This window comes from Ornithorhynchus anatinus, chromosome X5 (genome assembly GCF_004115215.2).
Source record: "Ornithorhynchus anatinus isolate Pmale09 chromosome X5, mOrnAna1.pri.v4, whole genome shotgun sequence".
Classification (NCBI taxonomy): domain Eukaryota; kingdom Metazoa; phylum Chordata; class Mammalia; order Monotremata; family Ornithorhynchidae; genus Ornithorhynchus; species Ornithorhynchus anatinus.
Window position 1 is genome coordinate 21527267 of NC_041753.1, and position 18802 is coordinate 21546068.

The 18802-nt window shown below is 41.2% G+C and overlaps 1 non-coding gene across 1 annotated transcript; it reads right to left on the bottom strand.

Annotated features, from left to right (window-relative positions):
- Nucleotides 1-925: 925 nt before the first annotated feature.
- Nucleotides 926-1063, bottom strand: LOC114808514. Its single transcript, XR_003756361.1, has one exon. It is a non-coding gene; the product is annotated as a small nucleolar RNA SNORA7 (small nucleolar RNA).
- Nucleotides 1064-18802: the final 17739 nt, after the last annotated feature.

Genomic DNA, 18802 nt, shown 5'->3' on the forward strand with positions numbered 1-18802 from the left:
AGAAGAGGCAGGGATTCAGGCCTCACATCCAGTTTGCTGAAATTAGAGCCTTCGGGATCCAATCCGTGGCCCTTCCGTACCCATAACGGCCTTCGTCGACAATGAAAATTACACACATGGAGGGGTTGGGCCTTTAGTTGCACATTAATCTGCATTACAAATGATGCAAAGAAAGCATGCATTCCCAAGAGGGAAAGTGACTGTACCACATAAAGCCAAGTTCAAGATGAAATCTTAGGCATCCTGAAGTTTGTTTTTGTTTTGTTTTTTTTAAAGCAGGCAGCGGATCTTGGGCAGGGGTCCCCTCTGGATTTTTATGATAAAAGAATGCACCAAACTTTCGTATATTTCTGCTTGGGTACAAATGAAAGCTAAATAGCAATGGTCTACTTTGGCTCAGTGAACGGGCTATATATCAGCCAGTAATCACCAACACTACCTCCTGCCATGCATGTACAGTCTAAACAATGGCACCTCATAGACTGCATCATCATCTGTCAGTGGGACTCAAAGACGAATGGCTTACTGCAGCCAATCAATGAGCCTAGTGATGAACTGACCATCAGCTCCTATGCTCCAAACTCAAGCTAGTGATATCACTGATGGATCAAAAAGCAGCATCAGACCAATCGAGAAGGCTAATATCAACTTCCTGGAAAATAAAAAAAATCTTCAAGGTGTTTAATGATAACATTTTGGCTTGTCTTATGCTTGTCGAGTCATCTCCAACCCATAGCGACTCCATGGACACATCTCTCCCAAAATGCCCCACCTTCATTTGTAATCGTTCTGGTAGTGTATCCATAGAGTTTTCTTGGCAAAAAATATGGAAGCGGTTTACCATTGCCTTCTTCCACGCAGTAAACTCGAGTCTCCTCCCTCGACTATCTCCCAAAACGCTGCTACCCAGCTCAGGTGAGTTTTGACTTGTAGCAGATTGCCTTTCACTTGCTAGCCACTGCCCAAGATAGTAATGGAATGGGTAGGCCTCTGCTTGACTCTCCCTCCCATAGCTGAGACTGGTAGAGTACTGGAAACTCTCCAGGAATTATCCTGAGAGGGGAATGATAACAACCCAACAGTCTTATTGGTACAAGAAACCCAAGCTACAAGTTACAGCTTGCACAGCAAATGTGTAGTTCTCAGAGATACCAACTCTATTATAGTGTACTCTCCCAAGCGCTTAGTACAGTACTCTGCACATAATAGGTGCTTAATAAATATGATTGATTGATTGACAGTGTCTACGAGGCAGCCATCAATGTTGAGGACAAGGCAAAGAGACAGCACCAAGACTGGTTTGACAAACATAATTTAGAGATTTAAAAACTTTAAAAATACATCAGCAGCTCACAGTGCTTCCTCATCCTCCTCTAGACTGTAAGACCACTGTGGGCAGGGAATATCACTGTTTATTGTTGTACTGTACTTGCCCAAGTGCTTAGTACAGTGCTCTGCACACAGTAAGTGGTCAATAAATACTATTGAATGAATGAAATACAATTAATGATCACAACAAACATAAAACTACAAAAATCTGTGATGGGATAATTAGACCAAGCTAAAAAAAAAAAAGACATGTGAGCAGTGGTGGGAATTGAAAACAAATAAGGACCAGGTATATGCTAACCACTACCAAACTAAGATCTTTTGCTCACTACTAAAGAAGGTCTATATCCCTACCTATACATATTAGCACTGACCACTAAGTAGCCTAAATTGAACTACCCACATTACAGGTAAAGAGGGGCCCTCATATAAATGGCAAGAACCTACAGTTATTCCTGAAAATGCCTTCCACCATTAAGAAGGAGAATACTCCAAAATATAGAAAATTGACCAGAATGTGGACACATGACCATAGCTCCTACTTCTGAAGAAGCAACCACCACAATCAAAGCTTTAAAATGGGGGGGTGGGGGCGGGTTGAGAAGAGAAACCCAAACCCTCTCCAACCTGACCTCTCACCTTCTCTAGGAAGACATTTCCTTCTGCTTTCAGGACACCTCTACTTGGATGACCTGTTGACATCTCAAATTCATTGAACTCTCCCAAGTGCTTAGTTCAGTGTTCTGTACAGAGCAAATGCTCAATAAATATGATTGATTGATGGTATTCCTGCAGAAATCTCCGTCAAGAAGGAGAACTAATCATCAGGCTTATTGCATGAACTTTCCTATATGTAACAAGTGTGTAACATCACTGTAAGTGCTCAGTAAATGATTAACTGACTGACTGGAAGTCAGAAGGACCTGGGTTCTAATCTTGACTCCTCCATATGTCTTCTGTGTGACCTTGAGCAAGTCACTTAACCTCTCTAGGCCTCAGTTACCTGTAAAATGGGGATTAAGAGTGTGAGCTCCATATGGGACAGGGACTGTGTCCAACCTGATTAGCTTGTATCCACCCCAGCACTTAGAATACTGCTTGGCACATAGTAAACACTTAACAAGTACCATTATTATTAGTAGTAGTAGTATGTGGAATATGAATGTAATATGTATAACATGGAAGAAATATCACAAGAATTCAAAACTATCATCTTCAAGAAGAATGGAGAAGGAGGGAAGGAAAGAGAGGAAGGGAGCGAGAGAATGAGACAGATGGAGAGCTGACTGCAAAACCTTCAGGGGAATCTCACTGCTGTCTACTGCTGATAATATTCTATCCAGAGTCCTTCTGAATTGACAAATCAATCTGTCAGTGGTATTTACTGAGCCCATACTGTGTGCAAAGCACTGTACTACCAAAGAACACAGTCCACTGGGTGACACCTGAAACACAAGGTGGCTTCAGGCCAAACTGTGGCTCTCTGCAGCATGACAAATACAGGAAAGGTGCAGAAAGCAATATCAAGACCTTTATACCACATTCACTGACCTTAAAAAGGCATTTGACACCATCAACAGACTGGAGCTCTGAAAATTGCTAAGCGTATTTGGATGGCCTGAAAAATTCACCAAGATTCTTAGACTTCTCCACAATTGAAGGGTCAAATCAAAGTCAAAGGAATCCTGTCTGTCCCTTTCCCCATCACTGTTGGAGTGAAGAAAGATTGTGCAGTAACTTAGTTCTGTTCACCCTATTCTCTATTTCCATGCTTGAGAATGCAAAGGGAGACCTGCAAACTGGAATCAGACATTTCTGTTCCATAGGGAAATTCTTCCAGCTTAACAGACATCCACTAAAACCTGACTTTGAGACACTGGCTCCGGGGCTGCAAGACGACATGTAAATGATTAGTAATCACTTTGCGTATTCAGAAAATTGCCATGGTCTGACAATAAGTCCGCGGAAAGCAGAGGTTATGTACAGTCTACACCCAAGAGGGCCTTTATCAAACCAGTGGTTTTTACTGGCAACACAGAACTGGGAGAAGTGATTGAAATCTGCTGCATAGGCAGTATGCTATGTTTAAAGAGATAGAACGGCTAAAAAGACAGGAAATAGAACAGAAAAGGCGAGCATGACCTTCAGAAGCCTGCCAAGCCAACATGAGTTGATAGCAGGGCCTCCAAACCTCCAACGAAATTGAAGTTCTATGAGGCTGTTGCTGTGTTCAAACCTTTTACATGACTGTGATACATGGACCTGCTCCAGAAGACACAACCAGCTCCTGGAGTAGTTTCGTCAACGTTATCCACAAACCATATTTGACATCAAATGCCACTGATGTTGCGTTTCCCTGAGGTACGTAGAGTACTGGACTATTGGGAGTTCATGTGACCTCAGAAATGATCCATGAAAAATAAGGCTAAAAGAAGACGATTAAATCTATCTAAAGTGTATGCTGCCACCCAAAGTATTATTTGTTGAGGGCTTAACCAACTCTAAAGCACGCTATGCTGCTTTTAATTTGTGATTCCATTTATTTTTTTCTTGATTTTTGACTGATTTATTTCAGAAAAAAAATAAATAAATTATTCCGGGGACCATTAAGTCTGGCCTCACTGTGCTGTTACCATTGCAGGGCTCCTGTTTCATTTTGAAGTGTTTGTGGATGACTCTGGGCTTGGATTTTTTCCAACTAAAGACATTAAGGTTTCACAATCTTCTGTGATCATGTCTTTTTCTTTGTGGGAGACTAGGGCAGTGGTGACATTCTTGGTGAAGCATCCAAAAAGGCTTACAAGTCCTAAATCATTAACACGAGCTAGCCGTAGACCCATCTACTTGCATTCTAGGTCCTCTTGGTCAAACAGTCAGGGCTAGACTGGAAATGACATCTCAGAGAAGAGCTCTAGTATGTTGCCTCAAAGTGCAAAGAGTTAAAGAGGACAGAGTTCTATGCACAGTGAGCCCTCAGTAAATCCTGTTGAATACCTCCTTCATGGATGCCTCGAAAAGTAACCAATGGCTCTCAACAGTGCTAGGATCACTCTGGTTGTCTTATGCAGCACTTTTGATGATGATGATGATGATGTTGATGGTATTTGTTAAACACTCTACTAGATACTCCCCCCCCCCACTTCAAAGCCTTACTGAAAGCTCACCTCCTCCAGGAGGCCTTCCCAAACTGAGCCCCCCCTTTTCCACTGCTCCTTCTTCCCTCCCCATTGCCCCTACTCCCTCCCTTTGCTCTACCCCACCCCCCGGCCCCACAGCACTTGTGCATATATGTACATATTTATTAATTTATTTTATTAACGATGTGTGTATATATCTATAATTCTATTTATTTGCATTGATGCAATTGAAGCCTGTCCACTTACCTTGTTTTGTTTTGTTGTCTGTCTCCCTGCTTCTAGACTGTGAGCCCATTGGGTCGGGATTCTCTCTATTTGTTGCTGAATTGTACTTTCCAAGTGCTCAGTACAATGCCCCGCACAAAGTAAGCATTCAATAAATACGATTGAATGAAAGATCATCAGGTTGGACAAAGTCCCTGTTCCCCATGAGGTTCACAGTCTAAGCAGAAGGGAGAAGTATTGAATCCCCATTTTACAGGTGAGGAAACTGAGGCACAGAGAAGTTAAGTGACTTGCCCAAGGTCATGCAATAAAAAAGTGGCAAAGCCAGGACTAGAACCCACATGTCTACCAACTCTTATATTGTACTTTCCTGAGCACTTAGTCAAGTGCTCTGCACACAGTGAGAGCTCAATAAATACAACTGACTGATTTATTGATTGCCACCTGACTCCCGGGCCAGGGCTCTTTCTGCTAAGTCATGCTCCAACACAATGGAAAACTTCCCAGTTGAATACTGATCTCTAGCTGAAGAGTTGCAACCAAGACTTAGATCCCGCTCTCCAGTCTTACGGTAAATATGCTCTCATCTCTCCTGCCCATGACCATGATTTGGTGGCTAAGCTGCTTGGAGTATTTTCTTTTCAGAAGAACTCGGCAGCCACATCCAACTCCCTATGTGAGTGATACAAGATGGGGGAAGGCTTAGGTTGTCCATCCTCATCAGAGGGAGCCGCTTGAAACCCTACCAACTTCCCCATACTTTAGCTCCTTCACTCTTGGTACCCTCATTTGCCTTGCTGCCCTCCTTTTTCAAAAAGATGAGTGCCAGACTGGTGAGAGGTAGAAGTGAAGTGACAGGTGGGGAAGTCTTGTTTTTTTGTTTTTGCAAGACAACATAATTGGAGTCTAGAAGGAACATTCAAATTTGGGTTTAACTTTCTCTCTTAAATTCTCTTTCATACTCTCCTGTGCATTCTCTTTCAGTGTGCTGAATTTAGATTTATAATTTCATGTTTATATACATTAGCTGCTTGTCCTGATTTATTGGTTTGGTGACATAGAAGATCAAGTAAACTCACTATGACTTTAATTGGATTATTCTTCACGTCTGAATTGTCTTGTCCATGTGACTTAGAAAATCCTCAATCATGTCCTTGCATATAATGTACAGTACCAAGTGCTATGTTTATACAAATATACAAGTGCTATGTAGACAAATATAGAATAACTATTGTTATTTGCAAAAAATAAAATGTCAGTATCATTAGCAAATGTTTCCTTATAAGCATTAGTTTCATCCAAGCCATTTCTTTACATTACAACCTGCCCCTCAAGTTTTGTTTTCTAGAAACCTCTTCACAGCTAGAGAAATCACAACTTAAATTTTATGGACTCTATCATGCTGAGAAATCTCAAGGGACTTAAAATAACACTAAAATTGAAAGTTATTTTTTCCTGGTGAGTTAATAATTAGGTAAAAAAAAAACAGCCAAGGGAAATACGTATGTCTGGAGTTTAGACAGAATCAAGGAGAGACACCCCAACAAGCAAGGCAAGGAATTCCACAAAGCAAGACTGTAAGTACAGAGTGCATGAGAGAGAGAGAGAAAGAGAGAGAGAGAGAGAGAGCATATCTAAGGTTATTCATTTGGTAAATAAAAAGGGTGAGAAAATTCTTTCAATGACCCAAGCTACTGACTAGTAGAGAGTCATTTGGGGGAATCCATTTTTTATACTCTCTGCAAAGGGCTTTATAAGTAACCTAAATAATTAAAACTCATATGAAACTTGGCAGACAACAAAAGAAACCCAAACAAGATTAGATGTTCAGTTGATTGAACCTCCTTGTGATGGTCAGCTCCTATGATTTGCATCAACTGTAGCCTAGTATCAAACGAATTGGTATTCAAAAAAGGAAAGTAAAATAGTAGATTTGGGGGAGGGTAGAAAAGCCTGGATCCATTTCATCAGGGGAAAAAAATAGAGGAATGATTTCTGCAAGTGTATACATCTTTCTATCCCTGTTTATGACTGCTATTGTTGGCATACTTCTAAGACGGGAAGGGGTAAAGGGAAAAGGGAGATGGGGGAGGCAGAGAGAGAGAAAGTAAATGGATATTACTTCAGAAAAATCCATTTTTCCAGGACTATTACAAAGCATTAGTACAGAGCTGTCCTTCAGGGTTCGAATATGACCCCGTCTATGAGATCTTATCAATGTGTGCAAGTGTGACTGATAAGGCTGATGCATGTGACCTACAATCCTTTCTGCATCAAGTGCTATAGTGTTTATTACTCACAGTGTCTAGTATCAGTTCTGTTTCTGCTTCTTGATGTCACTCTCTTCAAGAGGTTACCCCTCTAACAGAGTCACCCCATGTTTGATTCATATATGCCAGGCTGGTCTTTGCTATAATATTGTCTCCCAGCTACCTACAGCTATGCGATTCAGTTGAGATTTTGATTATTTTTTTTCTTTAAACAGGAACTAAAAAATTGTTTTAAAATATCCCACTTCTGATCACCATATAGAAGGTAATTGGCCATCTGACTGCTGTTCACTTTCTACCTGTCTCCTGCCCAGACAAGGTGTGTTGTGACAAGCATTGCTTCCACACTGGTGGAATGACTGCATTCCAGCAGCTCATTGTTTGGGATCTTACAGTGGAAAGACCGTGAACCTGGAAGTCAGAGGAGCAGGGTTCTAATCTGGGCTCCACCAATTTCCTGCTGTGTGACTTTGGGTGGGTCATTTAATTTCTCTTTGCCTCAGTTTCCTCATCTGTAAAATGGAGGTTGAATGCCTGTCCTCCCTCCTACTTAGACTGTGAGCCTGAGGTGGGACAGGGATCATGTCCAACATGATTATTTTGTGTCTATCCCAGCTCTTAGCCCTGTGTTTGGCACTTAGTGAATGCCACAATTACCTGGGTCTGTACCCAGATAGGAAGGCACTGCTCACTCCGAATGGGGAAGGGGCTAGAAAAGGGGTCTCTGAAACATGGTTGCCTCACCCAAACCCAGCACATCAATAAACCCTGACTAATAAGCTGTATATCTGCAGTGCTGATGCAAATAGAAAATTGTCTTACAGCAACATTACAAGGGACAACCTCTCTAGATGCTCAAAGTGGCCTGGACTGTGGACTCCATATTGGGTTTTTCAGCCAGGCATGTACTCTAGGTAGCTTCACCATCAATGCTGTCTTCCAGTATGAAGATTGGAGGTAACCTTCACATTGCCTTCGTTCCTCTAGAGCCAGTCTACTCACGGTACCCCGATCTCAACTACCTCGCCACCGACCCATTTCCCACATCTTCCCTCTGGCCTGGAACTCCCTCCCCCTGTATATACCACCACTCTCCCCACCTTCAAAGTATTGTTAAGGTTACATCTTCTCCAAGAGGCTTTCCCTTTTTTCTCCAGCTCCCTCTCTCTTCTGTGTCATTTACGCACTTGGATCTGTGACCTTAGGGAAATTGATATTCTCCCCACCTTCAACCACACAGCACTCATGTACTGATCGTTAAATTATATATTATGTATTTATATTAATTCTTTCTCCCCCTCTAGACTGCAAGCTCAATGTGGGCAGGCAAATGTCTGCCAACTCTGTTGTATTGAACTTTCCCAAGAGCTTATTTAGTACAGTGCTCTGCACAAAGTCAGCACTCAAATCCCATTGATGATGATGATGATGACTGTCGTAAGGGAGTTGATATCTTTGATGATGTTGAGATACTATAAACAATCTAACAGTAAGAAGGAATAACAGTGGAATCCCCCCCCGTGCCTTTCGAAACACAGCAATGCTTGAGCTATAAGAATAATAATACTTATGGTATTTGTTAAGTGCTTACTATGTGCCAAGCACTGTTCTAAGCTCTGGGGTAGATACAAGGTAACCAGGTTGTCCCACGTGGGGCTCACAGTCTTAATCCCCATTTTACAGATGAGGTAACTGAGGCACAGAGAAGTTAAGTGACTTGCCTAAAGTCACACAACTGATAAGTAGCAGAGCCGACATTAGAACCCATGACCTCTGACTCCCAAGCCTGGGCTCTTTTCACTATGTCATGCTGCTTCTCTAAATATATTCTATTTTACCCAAAGTATAATAATGTTAGAATTGTAAACCGTTTCATTTCTTGGGTTTCATGCTCCTCCTGGTCCCTGCATTAAGGCCGAATGAACAGGAAGAATGAATCAGGCAATGGTTCCGAAGATCAAATTCCAGAAAAGACTCTAAAAAGAACTTGCTGAATTCACTTCCTTCTTCACCGTCAACTGACTGCAGTGCTCTCCGTGCTTTTGCCTAGAATGATTTCTTGTTCAGTTCTCTAATCATTTCACAATCTGTCTTTCAATTAGCACAGTAGTGGCTAATAGTCTCTATTTTGAGGAAAAAGAAAATCAAGCAAGAACATGATGGAACTCTGACCACCCCCACCCTACAAGTTCTAGCCTGTATCGGCATTGACTCAGAAATAACTAAGTGCATAGTCTGTTCTTGGAAACCTCAGAACCATTTTCACTAGCAGGTCTAAAGGACACTGACTTTAAATCCACTGCACAGCCTACTCAAGTACAGTCTTCATTTCTCAGCAGTCTAATATTAGAACATTGGAAATGTTCTACTGTTACATCATGTTCTTTAGACTCCTTTCCAATTTAACGTCTGTGATCCGTTCTACCCAATTGGCATTCTTGGAAGGCTAAAGCTTCAGGGCTACATTTCAAACCAACTTCACCTCCTTAACTTATTGGTGTATGTGTGTGCTTGGTGGTGGGGGTGAGGGGGTGGGGGAGAAATCATATCCTTCCCATGACAGTATGCCACAACTCTCTAAAATGCCTTTCCTTAAGCCAATTAGTTTAGTATCCTCAGCTACCTCAATCGTTGGTATTTATTGACTGTTTAACTGTGTGCAGAACACTGCACTAAGCACTTGGAAGAGTACAATACAATAGATTTGGTAGATCTGATTCCTTCCCTCAAGGAATTACAGTCTAGTGGAGGAACTTACAAAGTGGTAAAATCAAAGCAACTGATTAGCCTTATTAGATGAGTAGGAGGTCAAAAATGATAAATAAAAAAAAAAAACATTGCCACAACTCCTTTTGTCCTCTTAGGATCTCTAGCCACTCTTTCCTTTCTGAAAAGCCCCAAAAGCTAAAGCTATTTTTCCATCCAGATTTTTGGATGGGAAGGCTAAATTTGCTTTTGTCACTGCCACTTGGTCACTCCAAACTCCCTCAAGGCCCATTTATTTTCTCTAAAAGATAATATAATTAAATCCAAGAGCCCACTCTGAATTATCACCATAAATCCCTTTATAGCTATTTTTCACATTTTACATTCTATATGTCCCATCTAGAGAGGTCACTTGTTCTTCCCTTTCCTCTGGATAATAGAGGAACTTTTTTCTCTCCCCACTTCTTGGATATGAAACTTGAGAAGCAGCATGGCCTAGTCGATACAGCACGGGCCTGGGAATCATAAGTACCTGGGGTCTAATCTTGGCCCTACAGCATGTCTGTTGCGTGATCTTGGGCAAATCACTTGACTCCTCTGTGTCTCACTCACCTCATCTGTAAAATGGGGATTAAAATTGTGAGCTCTATGTGGGACAGGGACTGTGTCCAACCTGATTAGCTTATATATACCCCACCGCTTAGTACAGTGCCTGGCACATAATAAACACTTGACAAATATATATAAAAACTCATTTCAGGAAGCCAGCCAACATTTCCATTTATCCCAGTGGCCTTTCCTCAGTAGACCTTGCAAGAGCCTTCTGCCAGAGTCACTGATGAATTGAAGCAATGACCTTTGAAACTATCAAACTACATGTACATTCTCTCCCCCTCTAGACTATAAACTCACTGTGGGCAGGGAACGTGTCTACCAACTCTGTTATACTATACTCTTCCAAGGGCCAAAAACCATTGATTGGCTCATCAAAATTCAGAGACTTTCAGGGGACGGTCCCAGCTGTTAATAAATATCCTAGAGGATAAGTGGTAGATCCCTCCAAAACACTTGCTACTACGGATGCATTTTTAAGGATTCAATCATATTTCCGCACAGCAAACTTCACACTTTTTTAATGGTATTTCTTAAGCACTTTTTTGTGCCAGGCACTGTACTAAGCATTGGGGTAGATACAAGCTCATCAGGTTGGACGCAGTCCATGTCCCACAGGGGGCTCACTGGTATTAATCCCCATTTTCCTCTCCATCTACATCCATGGGAAGACCTAAATGAATTTGCTCCTTGCTTCTTCCAAATCACTAATCTCATTAAAAAATAATGGCAGGAAAGTATGTTATTCATGATCTCATGCTGCATTGCCACCTGATTCTTTAAAATTACCATTATGAAAGATATCAATGCTAACTGCTTTTTGGATTACAGCCTGCTTCATCCAAAGTGGCTCATTTATGGTCTTTAGGACACATGTATTATTATTCTTTTGCTGTTCTATGCATACAAAAATCCCAGTTACTGCCTTAAATAAGTAGTTCTAAAGAGACACAACCTCAGAAAACAAGTCTCTAAAACTTCTCCCAAATCGTGATGGGCCTTTATAAAGAAAATGGGTTGCCCTGTAGAACCATCCATTTAAAAAAACCCAAAAACTCTAAGATGAATTCCCATGATTTAAAAAAACACACCCAGGATTATAAATGGAGTCTTTTAAATGTTCCACCTACTAGAAGAGTAGCGAGATTGTCCAAAGAAATCAATAGCTTCACTTAGAGATTCACTAATTGTGTTGGTGCTATTTAACAGTTCCTCTCAAGATGGTGGATCTACATAGGCTAAATCACAGTTTTTAAAAAGAGCAATTTGAGTTTACTAGCACTGGTTCACCATTATGAATTTAAAAAGTAAATTATGAATTTAAAAAATACTGTGTACACTGCCACCTTGAACCTGTTCAGTGAATGACCCCCATCATCATCACTTTAGGATTTGGAGATTTCTGAATGCAAAAGTTGCCTATATCTTATCACTGGTATAGGATTAAACTGTTCTGCCTAGTCTCATTTGGGGTGCAAGTTAATCAACTTTTTATCTCTCCACTGACTCCCAAATCTTATAAGGTATACCTTTCTTGGCACGTTTCAAGGCTTCCACCAGTTCTCTTCTTTAGACATATACGCTCTGTTCACACGTTACACCCCTGCTCACACTTTTCACTCCTCCCAAGATAGCTTTCTCACTGTATCTCACTCTTGACTCTCCCATCTCTGACCACTTTCACATGCCCCTCATCCTGCCTGGAACTCCCTCCCCCTTCAAGCCCAGCTCTGTCCAGCTTCAAAGCTCTCTTCATCTTCAAAGTTAGCCTAAAAGCTGTGTTAGCCAAACAGTCACCCTTAGAACTTTTGTATGTATGTATGTATGTATAGTCAACCACTTTTAGTACCTAGGTAGATATCAACTTATTTATTCATTTCCCCATATTCTCGCAACAGCCAACTATATGCAAGTTGAACTCTTATGCTGATTGTATATAAAAAGTATGCAAATAATTTGTATCTGTCCATCTCCCCCACTAGATAGTGAACTCCTTGAGACCAGGGACTATGTACCTTACTTGTAATCTCTCAAGGGCCTAGTATAGTGCTCTGCGTGCTGTAAGTGCTCAATAAACTCTCAACAGAGACAAATTTAGCTGACTTGTGTCCTAGAAAAAACAGCAATGAAACACATGCCATGCGGCTAACTATGAAATAGTGTTTAGGCCAACATCAATATCAATTGTATTGTCAACCCAGTGCACACAATTACACAATTATTTTAGGAGAACATTAACTTTGAAACACACACTCAGCTAAGTGAGAAAATACTCAGAAAAGGTTTAAACAAACAAAATCTAGTCATTGCTAGAGTTGGAAAAAAGCAACAAAAATACACCACAGATTCCAAACGCACATTCCTAAAGTCCCTGTCAGCACAGTATTTATGGCCTCACTCAACAATAGAGAACGGGGTACAAAGAGGAAACTAAACTTCATACCAATTCATCATTACAGCCACAAATTGTTGTGTGAAGAGAAACTGGAGAGCTACCAGGAATGTAGTCAACCAGGTTGTTGGAGTCCAGAAATAAAAGATATGGAAAAAAGATATGGAACTTTGTTTTCTATTTTCCTGAATGTTGTGCTATCAGCCTGTCAATTATCTCCAGAGACGGCATTGTGGATGACCAGAGATTAAAATAGGAGGGTCTATAAGTGTTTGTCTATAACTTGGAGATGATTATCTTCTGGAGAACTCAGCACAGTTCCAATTGCAATTCCAGGAATAGCACCTGTTTGGGGAAAAAAAGAAAAGAAACCTTCCTGTCTTCCGGTGTTTTACAGCTAACCATGATCCGACCTTCTCAAGCGCCATTCTCCAGAAAGGCAAACTGCCTTTTGTTTGGGAAAGCTTGCTGGGAGTCAAAACTTCAGGTTTCCTGCTTCAGAGTTGCTGAAACAACTTTGCTTAATGACCCAAAACACTCGAATGTCCAAAAAATAGTTGTTTCTAAAATAAATAATATAAAAAGATCATGATGAAGAAGCAAAGAAGAATAATCCAGAAAATCAATTTACCATGGGGGTTAGCAGGCACCCTCACATATCATAAGTTTAGGTTAATTTTATGTGTGTGTGTTGGGGGAATGTGGGGGGAGAGATAATTTAGTTGCAAAAATCCCAGAATTTCTTTTAAATTCTAACAAAAGTTTATGTGCAATAACTAAAATCTCAGACACCTGCACCCACACATTCATGTTTGGAGACAGTCTGAATTTTCTTAGGCCCTCACACAGCTGCTAAAAGGTTGGTTGCCTAATGAGAGTGGCAGACACAGTATTATCTTCAAATGGACTTCATCATGTCAACAGAGGGAACAAGACCATAAGATCAAGTTTTGATAGTTCCTCCCCCTATTCATAACTCCTGTGACCTGCCAATCTTTAAAGTAATTCCAGAATACGAAGTTGCAGGTAATCTACAGGGGAATTTTCAAAGATATCCACCATCCTTGGGTCACGTGTTTCAGAGATTACTCAAAATCCCCAAATTTCCTTATTGTCAAGGTGTACTTGGTGAAATGGCAAACCTAGAGGACCAAATGTTTTTATCATTTTGAAGAGTAGTGTGGCTTAGTGGATAGAGCATGGGCCTGGGCAACAGAAGGACATGGGTTCTAATCCCAGCTCTGCCACTTGTCTGCTGTGTGACCTTGGGCAAGATATTTCACTTCTCTGTGCCTCAATTCCCTCATCTGTAACATGGAGATTAAGACGGTGAACTCTTTGTGGGACAGGGACTGTGTTCAACGCAATTATCCTCTATCTACCCCAGCACTTAGAACAGTGACTGGCACACAATAAGCACTTAACAAATACCATAATTATTATCATCATGGGTTTTAATTACAGTGTAATTTGAACTACTGCCTTTACGTAGGTTTCTTCCACTTTAAGAACCTTGGACCTTTAAAAGCAGATTGAATCTGCTTCAAAATACATTCAAAATACATTATTCAAAATACATTATTCCTGCCAGAAATCAATGTGGTGCTCAGAAAACGCAGCTTTTTTAAGGAGGTGATCTTCCAATTCCGATGATTCCTATGCAAGTTTTACTGTAATTCTCTTTTGGAAAATTTTCCACTTGTTTCAGGGATCTTTACAAAAGTTTTTCTTTTCCTTTACTACATCCCTAAAACACTGTCCTTGATTAAAAAAGAACCTCCATGTTGTTTTAGTAAACTTATAGGCCAAGGTTTAAGAGGAATATTTTAAAAGAGCCCGGGTGTGGGAGTCAGAGGGACCTGGGTTCTAATCCCAGCTCTGCCACTTGTCTGCTGTGTGGCCTTGGGCAAATCACTTAACTTCTCTGTGCGTAAGTCACCTCATCTTTAAAAGATAGTTTAACCCCAGGTGGGATATGGATTGTGTCCAACCTGACTAGCATGTATCTTCCCCAGCACTTAATACAGAGCCTGACACACAGTTAGCACTTAACAAATACCATAAAAAACAACACTCCAACAAATGGGATAAAAGTCCCTGTTCAGCCCTAACTAAAGCAACACGGTTGGGCCCTGCTATAATTGCTTTTCAGATATGGCAGCTAAAGGTTTCAAAATGATCTGTCAGATCCTGATATCAAACTTCAGGCTAGTTAACTTTCCCTTCCTGGTGTCCAGGGACTCCTGACATCTAACAGTGATCCACGGTGATGGCTGGAAGAAACCATTTTCCCATGAAATGGGAGGACAGAGGAAGGGAGTTCCTTCACACACCACGAATGAATGGACACTTCCAAGTGAAAAATAGGTTGCAAACCAAGTGAGATACCTCCTTGAGCTGTTAACAAGGGCACTGTTCTACCCAGGATCAAACCCAAACTAAACAAAAGAGGCTTTTTTTTTTAAAAAAACTTTTTGCCCTCATGTGCCTTTGTCAACATATCGAGTGGGAATTACAGGATTCAAGGTAAGGAACTCTAGCCTTAAATTTTGAGAATTAGAGCCTAGTACAGATATGCATTATTCAACACAGGTTGCTCTGAATACTTGTACAGCTTGGCTGGGGTGTCGCAAAAGGCAAACAGGTTTCTACCCATAATCTTGTTGGCTGCAAGCAACCAAGCCCATCTGCCTCTCATTTGCAGTATTGTCTGGAGGTGTGTTTTCCACCCGGGTGACACCTTTAGACACTCTTTTAACACCTCTGAAGAGTCTCTAAAGATAGAAGAAGCACAAGCTTTGCCTAAATTAATTTACAGACTCACTTCTGAGATAAAGACATAGCTCAACTGAAGTAATGTAGCTAAAGTTCCTCCAGAGACGATAAATTTGAGAAATTATTGAGAAGACAAAGGCAGTGAATTCATTTGATTTTATATTACAAGTACCAGGAACTGATATCTAGGAAGCATTCTACTCAAGAAGCAGCGTGGCCTAGTGGATACATAACCGGCCTGGAAGTCAGAAGGACCTGAGTTCTACTCCCGGCTCTGCCACTTTTCTGCTGAGTGACCTTGGGCAAGTCACTTCATTTCTCTGTGCCTCTTTCCTTCATCTGTAAAATGGGGATTAAGATTGTGAGCTCCATGTGGCATATGGACTATGTCCAATCTGATTAACTTGATTAGTGCTTAGTACAGTGTCTGGAACATAGTAAGTGTTTAAGAAATACCAAAAAAAAAGTCAAAAATAGCTGGAATTATTCCATGAGGTACTCTTCAAAATTTGAAGTACCTAAAGTGATTAATCTCGTCTGTGATTTTTTTGGAATCACTTGCCATTTTACAAGGAAATCTTAAACTTCTGAGCTGCATAAGATTTGAAACAAATGTTTCCAGGATCTAGAAGAATGGGACCATCATTTTATCAATAGCTAAATGAGGCCGCATGTTGGAATTGCTTTTTCTGTCATTGTTCCATGCTTTTTTCCTGTTCTTCACAGTTAAGCCTCGTTAAGTTTTATTTGAGGGATGTTGGCTCATTCTTGTGAGAGCTTCAAACTCCTTTAAATGTAGACTAACATGACTGGAAAGAGCCTCATCAGGTCGTCTAGACCAGCGGTTCATAGCTGACAAGATGTGGCAACCTCCCAGGTGTGTACCTGGCAATTTGAGTGCCTTCATGCTTGATTTTACTAAGCATCCCTGGGCACACTCCTGAATGTGCTCACACACATACACTGTGAGCCCATTTCAACATACATCAAATACCCGAGGATCGGTCTGTGAGAGCATCTCCCTCTTCTAGCTCCCCATGGGCTAGGAGGAAGGGCATCCAAAGACATTCTCTTATCTTCTCTTTGGATCAAGCCTCGTAACTTCATCTTGGTTTAAAAAAAAAATAATTTGTGAAGCACTGATCTCAATCTATCCCCCTGCCTCTTATCAACATCGCTCTCAAATCATCCCTGACAGTTAATAGTCAACCTTTATTAAAACACTCCAGAGAAAGAGGCCACAGTCATTTTGGGGAGTCAGTTTCAGTGTCTCACAGGACTTATAGTCGAGTTGTTCTTCCTTGTGTCAAATATAAATCGCTGATACACCTCCAGTCCTGTTTTCACTCTGCCTCTGGCCCTTTGTTCATGACTTAACCCCTCTCTGGAGCTCTCTCCTCCTTCAAATCCACCAGATTGCAACTCTCTCCGGTTTAATTTCCTTATCCCCAGGCCATATTGTTTCTAAAGGCCACCTCAGTATTATCTAGTCACTGCACCCTGAAGCTTTTATGTACATATCAGTTTATGTACTCTGCAAGGCTCTGTGCTGTCACTTGCTCTTCTCCCTCTACGTTCACCCTCAGAGAACTTATACACTCGTATAGCTTCAGCTACCACCTCTGTGTAGACGACGCTAATTCTCTAGACATAAGCTTGTTATGAGCAGGGAATGTGTCTGCTTATTGTTGTATTGTATTTTTCCAAGTGCTTAATACCGTGCTCTGCACCCAGTAAGTGCTCAATAAGTACAATTGAATGTATGACTCAGAAATCTACCTCTCTTGCCCTGATCCCCTTTCCCGACCATCCAATCCCGCATCTCCTTGCCCTTCAGAATATAATAATTACTATTCTATAATTGTGGTATTTTTAAAGTGCTTACTATGCGCCACAAACACTGTTCTAAGCGAATCTCCATGTGGATGACCTGCCCGTCCTCAAACTCAACACATCTCTAAGATGGTCACCTACGTTTGATCCTATAACGGGGTTGTGGAAAGAGAAAACACTAAAAGACTAAAAGCTTTGGGAGCAGTCAAAAGGAAGCAAAATTATCTGGATGGTTATTAAAGTAAGAGACAATGGAAAATACTGGGAAAACTTTTTTCCCCTCTGTAAACCTCATCTGCCATACGCCTCCCAAGTCAAAAAGGAGTTGGGGGAACACAAAGCCACCAAAGGTAATTCACATTAGGTGCTAAGTATTGAGCACACATAGTAAGCGCTCAAATAAGATTGAATGAATGAGTATTGACCTGTTCAATCCACCTGGATAATCAAGGTGAAGCAATTATAGAAGCACATGGGATACAAGGAGTGAGCTATCCAGTTTAGGAAACTAGGCAAAAAACTGCCTAATTATAAAGTAGAAGTGGGAAAATGGGATTTTTAGACTTCAGACTTCTAGGGGCCTGGGATGGTTCAGGAATGGTGCAGAATAAGAATAGGAGGAACTGAAGCTCATTGACAAAATGCAAAATCCAAATTGAACTGCCCAGTCTTCTCAATCAATTCATCAGTGGTATTATTAAGCACGCATTCTGTGCAGAGCACTGCACTAAATGCTTAGGAAGAGTACAGTAGAGTTAGTAGTCATGATGCCTGCCCTCAAAGAGATTACAACCTAGTCAGGGAGATAGACACTGAGATAAATCACATGTAGGACAGAGCTCTGGAATTTAAAGGTATAAACAGAGGAGTTGAGGGGTGTAGGGGAAAGGTAGCACCCAAGTACTTAGAGTGTGAGGACTTAAATCTATAGGTGACGTAGAGATGTTTAAGTGGCAGAGTGGAGAGCAGGGACCAACTTCAGGACTCCTCGGGCAGTGTAAGGAGGGGAGCGCCTTTTAGGAACTTTAAAGACTAGGACTAGGTGGTCTTAATTTGGTTTGGTTTCCACTGGTTATCTGTGGAAGAATGCTACCCAACAGGGATGTATTTAAAATTAAACACCTACTCAGAATCGATCTGGACATCTGCTTACCACTGGGAAGAAGGTAAACATCTTACCTTACCTATCCTACCTTACCTCCTGGACTTCCTACTACAGTCCAGCCCGCACGCTTCACTCCTCTCCATCTCACCACCACATCTCCTCCAAGAGACCTTCCCCAGCTAGGCCCTCATTTCCTCTCCTCCCATTTCCTTCTGCGTTGCCCTTCCATTTGGATTTGCACCCTTTATTCACCCCTCCCTCAGCCCCACAGCACTTAATGTACATATTCAAAACGTATTTATATTAACGTCTGTCTCCTCCTCTAGGCTGTAAACTCTTTGTGGGCAGGGAACGTGTTTACCAACTCTTGTATTGTACTCTCCCAAGCATTTAGTACAGTGCTGTGCACACAGTAAGC